The sequence below is a fragment of the Sesamum indicum genome, linkage group LG13 (genome assembly GCF_026168435.1).
Source record: "Sesamum indicum cultivar Baizhima isolate 11 linkage group LG13, ASM2616843v1, whole genome shotgun sequence".
Taxonomy (NCBI): domain Eukaryota; kingdom Viridiplantae; phylum Streptophyta; class Magnoliopsida; order Lamiales; family Pedaliaceae; genus Sesamum; species Sesamum indicum.
In genome coordinates, this window is record NC_142669.1 from 16,261,766 (window position 1) to 16,271,252 (window position 9,487).

The 9,487-nt window shown below is 29.3% G+C and overlaps 1 pseudogene; it reads right to left on the reverse strand.

The window, feature by feature from the left end:
* Positions 1-465: 465 nt before the first annotated feature.
* Positions 466-1,639, reverse strand: LOC105158574 (receptor-like protein 44 pseudogene; annotated as a pseudogene).
* Positions 1,640-9,487: the final 7,848 nt, after the last annotated feature.

A 9,487-nucleotide genomic window follows, 5' to 3' on the forward strand; every position in this document is an offset into this window, starting at 1 on the left:
TCACAATGGAGCCAACTTCCCCTTATTATTATTATTATTATTATTATTATTATTATTTTCTCAACATAAGCTTCAAATTTTATGATGATATAACTTAAAAATATAGATTGAATTTTCTATTTCAAATTCTATTGTATCTTCTATTCAATATAAAATATACACTTTATGTAAATAAAAACGCCGTCCTTTAATTTATTGAAGGAAAGATCTTATGGACAAGGTATGTATATATTAATTAAAATACAAATTACAAAATGTTTTGAAATAAAAAATCTACTCCGCACGATTCATTGGCATTAAAAATTCTAGTAAACTAGAATTTAGTATTATATTTACTCCATACTAAATTCTCGGAACTCTTATAAGTAAAATTACTTTTTATTTTTTAATAATATCTTATACTTTATATTATTCAATACATTTAAATTTAAAAATAATTTAAAACATCAATAGATCAAATACACGTACCTGCAAACTCATAATGTAATTACTTCATTCAATTATATACACATTTTTACTGAACAATAATAATTATCAAGAAAAAGAATACTACAAACTAAAAAAAGATGGAAAGGAGGAGGAAAAAAACAGAGGAACACAACACACAACGTACCTGCAAAATTACTACTCTAAAACTATTTGAATTTCAGTATAATTGCGAAAATAATCAGTCTCTCAATAATCAGGCATGAGCTGACTGATTTTGCCGTCCTCATTTTCCAATTTCTGCTCAGTGATTCTCAACCAAATACAAACCGCAGTGAAGCTGAGCACCAAGCTCACGAGCCCGCTCCCCAGCCCGATTCCCACAATGGCCAGAATCGAGAGCCCTCTACTCCTCATCGGCGGCAAAGGGTACCCGTACAGATCCTTGTTCCCTTCGTAGGAACTCGCGTTGAAGCGGGCCAAGTTCCGGCTCCGGTTACTCAAGGAAGCGGGTATGGGCCCGGAAAGCTTGTTGTTCGACACATCGAAAACCGAGAGCCTTACCAAAAGCCCGAGCTGCTGTGGAATAGGGCCTGAGAACCGGTTATCGTGGAGATCGATGACGTTCAAATAAGCGCACAAGGCCAATTGCTGGGGAATCGGGCCGGAGAGGCGGTTGGAGGAGAGATTGAGGACGGCCAAATTGACTAAGTACTGAAGGTCAGGGGGAATCGGGCCGGTGAGGGAGTTGGAGGAGAGGTCGAGGGCCTGCAAATTGGTGCAGTTGGAGATGTAGGGAGAGATGGTGCCCTTGAGAGAGAGGTTTGGGAGAGAGAGTTTGTAGATGCGGCCATTATTGCAGGTGGCGCCCTGGAGGAAGGAGGTGAATCCCTGACAGGGGTTGGCGAAGGTGGCTTTGGTCCAATTCTGCAAGTTCCTCAAAGGGTCCTCCAGGGACTCGCTGAGGTGGGTCAAGCACCGCTCGTCGTTGGGATCCCCTGCGGCGACGACGGCTAAAAACATCAGGGCCGCGGCCGCCATCAGGTGGCCGCAAACACCCATCCCGAGGCTATAGTGGTTAACTAATTAGAACTGTGTGTTGCTGCTGCTTGCTTACTGTTGTCGAGGTGCATGTTAGCAATGTTGGAATCCATGGACAAATGCTTGGCTTTATATGTTAATGGATTTTGGGCGCATGTGGGGTTGGGGAGGGGGGGGGGGGGGGTTGGGCGTGAGAGCACTACAAACTGTGTTGGGGTTTGGTGAAAATGAAGGTAGTGAGGGAGAGCGTTGGTGCGATCGGGCGTGGGGGTGAGGATGGTGACCGCACGCGTTCTGGTCTCAGGGGCAGTCTCGGTATACGATTTATATTAAACAAATATTACTTTACATTATTGCATTTGAGAATAATAATTTAAGAATTAATGACATTGTATTGCAATTTTAATTATTATTATTGTATTTTTATTTATTTATTTATTTCAGAAAATAAACAATCTTATATTGCGATTTTAAGAAAATGGAAACTTTACTTCCTGTTTGTTTTGGTTTTTGTTTTAAGTGAAAAAAATGTATTTTTAATTTTATATAATTTTTTGTATGAATGGAGAATATGTTTGAATTAATTAATGAAATTGTGTTGTATATTGAACTTTGGTGCTGAATTAATATACTTTCAATGCGAATGCATATGAATAAATATATTTTTATTTTAATTATTATTTTAAAAATTAAAAATTGAAAATAAAAATATAAATTTTCATTTAAGAAAAAAATAATTTTCACTCACAAATGGCGGTTTGAGAATCCACTACACAAAACTTTTTATTATATTAACAATACTCATAACTTGATTTTTTTATCTATTTATTTTTAAATATAACGTGCTGGTTTATATATTTTATTCTTATTTATAATATATTCTAAAATTTAAAATATTATCAATTATATGCACAGAGTGGCAATGCCACAACGACTAGTATAAAAAAGAGAAGAACACATCTCATTCACAAATTACGATTTGTGGAACCACAACACTAAATGATTTACACCATCTTTTAACTATGCACCAATTTACTATCATGTTATCTCTTATTACTGCTCATATTTGTTATTATGACTCTACTTTTAATTATGCATAAATTTTGTTTTTAAAATTTCTATTGTGTCAATTTAATTATCATGCATAAGAATTACGTGTCACGACAACTAATTAATATATATAATTTAAAAAGAATTAACAAATGATATGAAGTATACGTGTATTATACATGTATGTATTTAACAAGTGGAGGAGAAGCAATAGGCGAATTGGCATGTGATACGAGGCAGGGTACTTGCTTTTTCGGTGGGGTTTACAAAATTCTAGGGGGGGTTTTGTCTAGCGAGTTAACTTAGATGTGGTTCATTGTCTATGCTGGATGGTAAACGGAGATGGAGATACGGTCCACTTCAAGTATTTGAAATAAATGATGGGTTGGCCTATAATACAAATCGTTAGTCTTACTGTGGTGGTCATCAGTTAAAACCCTTTGATGCCTACGTTAGAGTTCACTTAGAGTTAGAACAGGATCGTAGAGCTAGATCTCATAGTAAGTAAATGCATACTTTGTTAAGTGTGTCAACTATTATTCATAGAGAGCCAATTATCAAGGATTGTAAGGAGCCGTGTGTTCTCTTGACAATCGTTGGATGGTATAAGCATTAATGGTCATTTTCTAGGTTTTCGACACCCGACCCAACCTGACCCCATTAGAAAACACGCAATCTCTTTTTCTGTGTAGTAATTCTTTGCTATATGTATGATGAAGAAGTGCACATAATATTATCTCAAACGAAAATAAACAGTAATATTAGTATGTGTACAATTATAATTTAACGAACAAATATCATCTGAAGTAATTCGAGTTAAGATTTTTATTATCACTATATATGTATTATAAATTGTTAAATTAATAATTTAAAAATCATTCTTATTACTTTTAAAATTAAAAGATACCATTTATCACAAATAAAGTTCTTGATTTTAAGAAATAAATTTTTACGATTTTGCTCTTGTTACATTAGGTCACACAAATAGCATGAGTAATGTTTGGCATCATTATAAATTCAAGCAAGTTTATTATATGTGCACACTTGTGCCTTTTGATGGGCTGGATATTAATTTAGCGTATCTTATCGTTCGTTGATAAGATGATTGACTGAATTAAAAAAGGATTCTAAAATGGATTACAAACTTCTGCGACTCGACTATAAAATAGAAAATTCAGAAACTCAACTGATACGTCAATTGGCATATTCTCTTAGGTAAGTAGAAAACATAACAGATCATACTTTTTAAAATAATTTAATTTTTTTATTTAGAAAATAATATAAGTTATCTGTGAGGAAAAATCACAAAACAAAACAAAAACTCTGAAACTTTAGAATATGCACATTAAAAAAGACATTCATTGTCTTTTCTTGACAAATGTAATCATTACACGAGAGAAAATATCAGATCCATTTGTATCAGAAAAAATTCATTCATAATTCAAATTATACAAGATTCAAAAATCCACGACGTTAGTATTCTATTACCCATATCAACATTTTGTTGAATTTGCCTGCAATGCCCTTAAAATTGCCTCACGTGAATGTTTATTACAATGTAATGTGATATCCATTAGTTTGAATTTTCTATTTCACTTTAATATTTTTTTTACGGTTAATTTAATATTCCTTCTCATATATCAATATTAATATAAAAAGATAAAAAACTTTACAATCACAAACGAAGATTTAATATCATTATATATATATATTGTCAATAATATTTTTAAGTTGATTTCTTTTATTTTATTTTTGAAATATAATGTGTTGATTTATATATTTTATTTTTATTTTTATTATTAATATTTTTTAAAATATAAATATTATTTATTATATGCACACAACAATCGCGTGATGTGAAGTCAATATATAAATAAAAAATAAGCCTTTGAAAAAAGATTGGGGTGTGATTAAGTACCAAACCAAGTTCCTGCTTATATAATGACCAAAAAGAGAAAAGCAAATGAACATGTGCAGTTAAAGATGATACAAAAGCGCATGCGTTAGTCAAAGGTGAGAACTATAATAATTAAAGCTTTATGTCTTTAAAAATTCCTTAAAAAATGTCAATAACTCCTTACTCGACTATCAAAGTTGAAACGTTATAATTGAAAAAATTATGGATTTGAGCTTCACACTTTTCTAAAATAATAATAATAATTATTATTATTATTATTTTCTGCATTATATATAACTACTGTTTAAAAATTATGGTGAATTAATAATTTATATTGAATATTATTGGAGAGCACCTTTTTGATGTCTTTTTCTTTTTTGATATATTTTTTTATATTTAATTTATTTTTAATTTTATGTAACTTCCCACTCTCTCATTATCTATTAATAGTTATTTTTTTTTAATTTTCATTCATCTTTTCTTTGTCACCATTTTTTTTATGAATTGAATATTAACTTATTGTTTTGTACACTATTAAATAATAAATTCTTATAAAAGTTTTAGTTTCAATGTAACTTATAGAAATTGCACACACATAGGGTGTGCCGCAATTTACTAGTTAAATTAAGGTCAAATACATTAGTGTGAGAATTTAAGTTTTGATCATATGAGTTAATCAAATTTATCACGACCATAGATAAAAACAAAGTATTGGTTATGATTTTCAACTTGGTGGCCAATACTTTGACGGGGATCAATAGTTGTCACGAAATTGTGAATAATTGCTATTTTCTACAGGTGGCTATAATAATTAATTATAACAAAAATGTCATATTTCCCGCAATGAATGTGAATATATATATATATGTAAGTATATTTTTCTAATAATTTCTCTTTCTCTTTGTTTAATTTGAACGTATTATTTAATTTAGAATCCCTATCATATTTACTCCGTTTTTTACTTTTCTTTTAGTAATAATCTATTCATTCAATTCATCATTGATTCAATCAATATATTAATATGACTATTAACAATGATAAATTATATCGATTCAATCAATACATCACATAGCTCAAATAGAGTGAAACATACACTCATATAAAGTGATACATATACCCACACGTTCGGTAGAATTCAAACCCATGATCTCGAATTTATTTATAGGGACCTCAGTCTTAGCCTTAACCACTAGATTAAGACATCGTTGTTAGTCAGCTTTTTATTTTGAATTTGTGAAAATTATGTATTCTAACAAAATGGCTTAAAAATGGGGAATATATGATCCAATAATTTAGATATAATTAAGGGTTAATCACATTTTGCCATTCGAACTATGATCGTTTTTGTACTTTGATATTTAAACTCTTTTTTGTATCGATTTATCATCTCAACTTTATGAAATTTTGCACTTTGTCATTTATAACTATTTTTTCACAAGCTTTTTGTTTTTGTCAAAAAAACATCACATACAGTGCATATATGATATTTAAGGGTTAAGTGATGTTTTTTCAGCAAAAAAAATGGTCATATATGGTAAAATATAAATTCGCAAAGTTGAAATGATGAGTGGATATAAAAAAAATATAATTAATAAAGTGTAAAAGCAGACATGATTCGGATTGCAAAATATAATTTATCATATAATTAATTAAGTTAGTTTGAAAAGTAGAAGTCCCGGTCAACGGACAAACAATCCCTTAGCACTGATAGTGAGCTTTGTCCTAAATTAATTCGGTCTCTTCGCCTTCCCATAAAGTTTGCGTGGTCAAAAATCAAAGTTGGGATATAATCTACGAATTCAAATGATTTAAAAAGATACGACATCAAATGAAGTGATTCTCCGGGATTTGCATGCAATATTTGATTTACAGGTGCTCTCGGGTTTAAAAATCAATTAAATTATTCGACACTCGATTAAAATTGATTAATAAAATTTTGTTTGAATTCGATTTATTAAACTTAACAAATTAAATTTTGAACAGAATTTTTTACTTGATAAATTTTTTAGCTCGATTCAATTAGTAAAAAATAATAAAATATACTTAAAAATATCAAAATACTTGAGCTCGGACTTTTGTTTTAATCCAATTAAAACTCGATTAGATCAATAATAAAATCAAATTCAAATACAATTTTAAATTTGATAATAATCCATACAAACTTAAATAATAATGATGTGCTCGCCTCAATTCGAATTATTTAGAGCTTTAGGTAATTAGAGAGTGTTGATCGAGTTTATAAGTGTTTTTTTATAAATATTTTATAAAATGTTTAAAGAATTTATAAATGCTGTGAATTATTGTTAAACAATAATTTTATCTAAAATTTTAAAATAAAAAATTATTTAATATAATTAGTATTTTAACATGTCCTACTCACGTGCAAACCTTACACATAATTCTTTTATTATTTTTTAATAAATGGGTTGTAATGAGTTTCAAATCCAAAATCTATTAAACGACAACCTCACTTAGAAGTTTATACTATTACAGATAAATATTATTTAATATTTATATTTTAACAATTATTAGGTAATCTTTTTAGAAAATAAATTTATAAGATTAAAAAATAAGATGCTATAAGGTCGGTATAAGCATCCTTAAACAAAATAAGATGTTTCTGATTTATTTTCAAAATTTGAACAAACTCTTTCGATTTGAAACGTATCAATTTCAAAATTATTACTACCAATATCTTATGAATTTATAATTTTATGCTATTCAAATATTTCAAAAACTTATTTTTAAAATAATTAAAATCTAATCTATATGTCGATATATGAATTTATAATTTCTTTTTTGGGTAAATGTAAGTTTCATTAATAAAACAAGATCGTACAGTACAACAGTGCTCAACTGGTAGTTTCTCCCTCGACAGGCCAAGGGATACGCCATAATCTATATAACGCACATGAACTAACAGAACGAGATAAATTAACACTGATAATCCTCTGTCTAATATCTTCCACAATAATGGTGGCTATTATATTCGGTGGTCGCTCCGTATGCTCAAAGTGTCTCAAAGACTGCCAGCCTGCATCAAAGGTTGGGAAGGAATGAGATTATCGTATGCTGGGAGGGTACAAATTATTAAATCTGTCCTTATGACGTTAAGTATATATTGGGCTTCTGCATTCATCCTACCTAAAGGTGTTATAAGGGAGATTGAAAAGCGTTTGAGAATTTTTTTGTGGAAGGGCACAGATGCCAGTGGATATGCCAAAGTAGCATGGAGGGATATATGTAAGCCGGCGTCGGAGGGGGGTCAGGGCCTACGGGACATCGCTACTTTAAACCGTGCCTTGATGAGCAAGAAGCTGTGTGATGTTATTCGATGTGATAGAACATCAATCTGGGTATGAATTTATAATTTTATCCAAGATCATTGAATAATAGGGGTATTCATTTAGTAAAATAGAAGTGAGCCTAACTATAAATCTAAATTCGATAAGCTAAATGTTGTATTAAATATCAAACTGAATTAATTGGTTGATAATATTTCAGTTTGATATTTGGTAAGCTAATTTTTCGTTAAAAATATAAAAAGTAGTTAAAAATTAAAGATAATTTTTTTTAATATTCAATACGATTTTGTAAACCGATAGTAAAAAGAAAAAACGTACCAACTACCACTACAAAAATATAGAAGATAGTAAAAAAAATTCAAATGACAAATTTAATAGTGTCACTATTAATATATGTTTAGTGACAAGAATGTTTATTTGGTCACAGTAATGAATTTTATGATTTTAATAATTACTATTATTTCGTAAAAATTATTGGGTAAATTTTAACTACCTCTCCTGAGATTTGGCATAATTACGAATATCCCCTCCTTGTTTGAAAAATTGCAAAATGCCCTTCTAAATAATTATATAACCCTTAGACGAGTGAAGTAGACATTAATATTTTACCCTTGTTGAATTTTTTAAAATATAAAAAAAAAATATGTGGGTGTATAAAATAAATAATTTAGAGGGAATATTCATTCATAAAAGTATTTTAGAAAATTATAATATATATATAAAATTATAACTTATAATTCAAAATGGCATTTTGATTAATCTACAAAAAAAATTGGATGGAAACCTAACGAAATGGGCTTATTGTTAGAGATAAAAAAATATGCAGAAAGTTGTCACTGAATACAATTAGTGACGATTTAGTGACAACAAACTTTCAATATTATGTTGTTATTAAGTTGTCACTTATAGACATATCATTAATTGTATTTAGTAACAATTTTTGTACACAATTTTTGCCACGAATAATTATATAATAACAAAATAAAAATTATCATAACTTAATATATATTTTTAGTGATATTTTTAAATTGTTACTGTCACATATTTTCTTGTAGTATACCGCATTTTTAGGAAAATAAAAACTACATGCGGAATCGAATTTTTCGTTTCAATTTCGGGACATACCAAAATTTCAATTTCGATCAAATTTATCGAACTCTCGACGCCCTATTCGATGATTCAATTCTCTTACCTATGTGCATGGTTTTTGCTTCCTCTACCAATTAATTAGATCCTTTTACTCATTTATGATGTATTATATCAGCAATGATCTCATTTTTTCGATGAAAATAAGGTCTCATCTTCTTAACTATATTATTATAAAAAAAAAAAATTGTGGCGTATAATTTTTGAATACTTAAATTTTTCCCTTCATTTTCACTTCTCCTCTTTAAAAAAATTTGGTCAATTAGTAATTTTAATATTTTTTAATAATTTTATAATTATAAATATTCTTTTTCTAACTATTCACTACTCCATATTTCTCTCTCACGCTTTATTTTTTCACATTTAATATAATTTATTCTTTTCATAATTTTTTTTATCATCTCAGACAAAGATTTTTTTCGCATGCTCATGGGAACCGCATGGCACATACGACAATGACTAGTATTTCAAAGAGTGGCAAAAATTAGACCAAAAATATTACGTAGAAATAATAAATAATACCACCCTTCAAAATTTCGGACCATTATGCCCTCAACTTAATTTGCTCCTCCAACATAAGTGGTCCTTAAATTTTGCAACCAAATCATAAGAAGCACAAAAG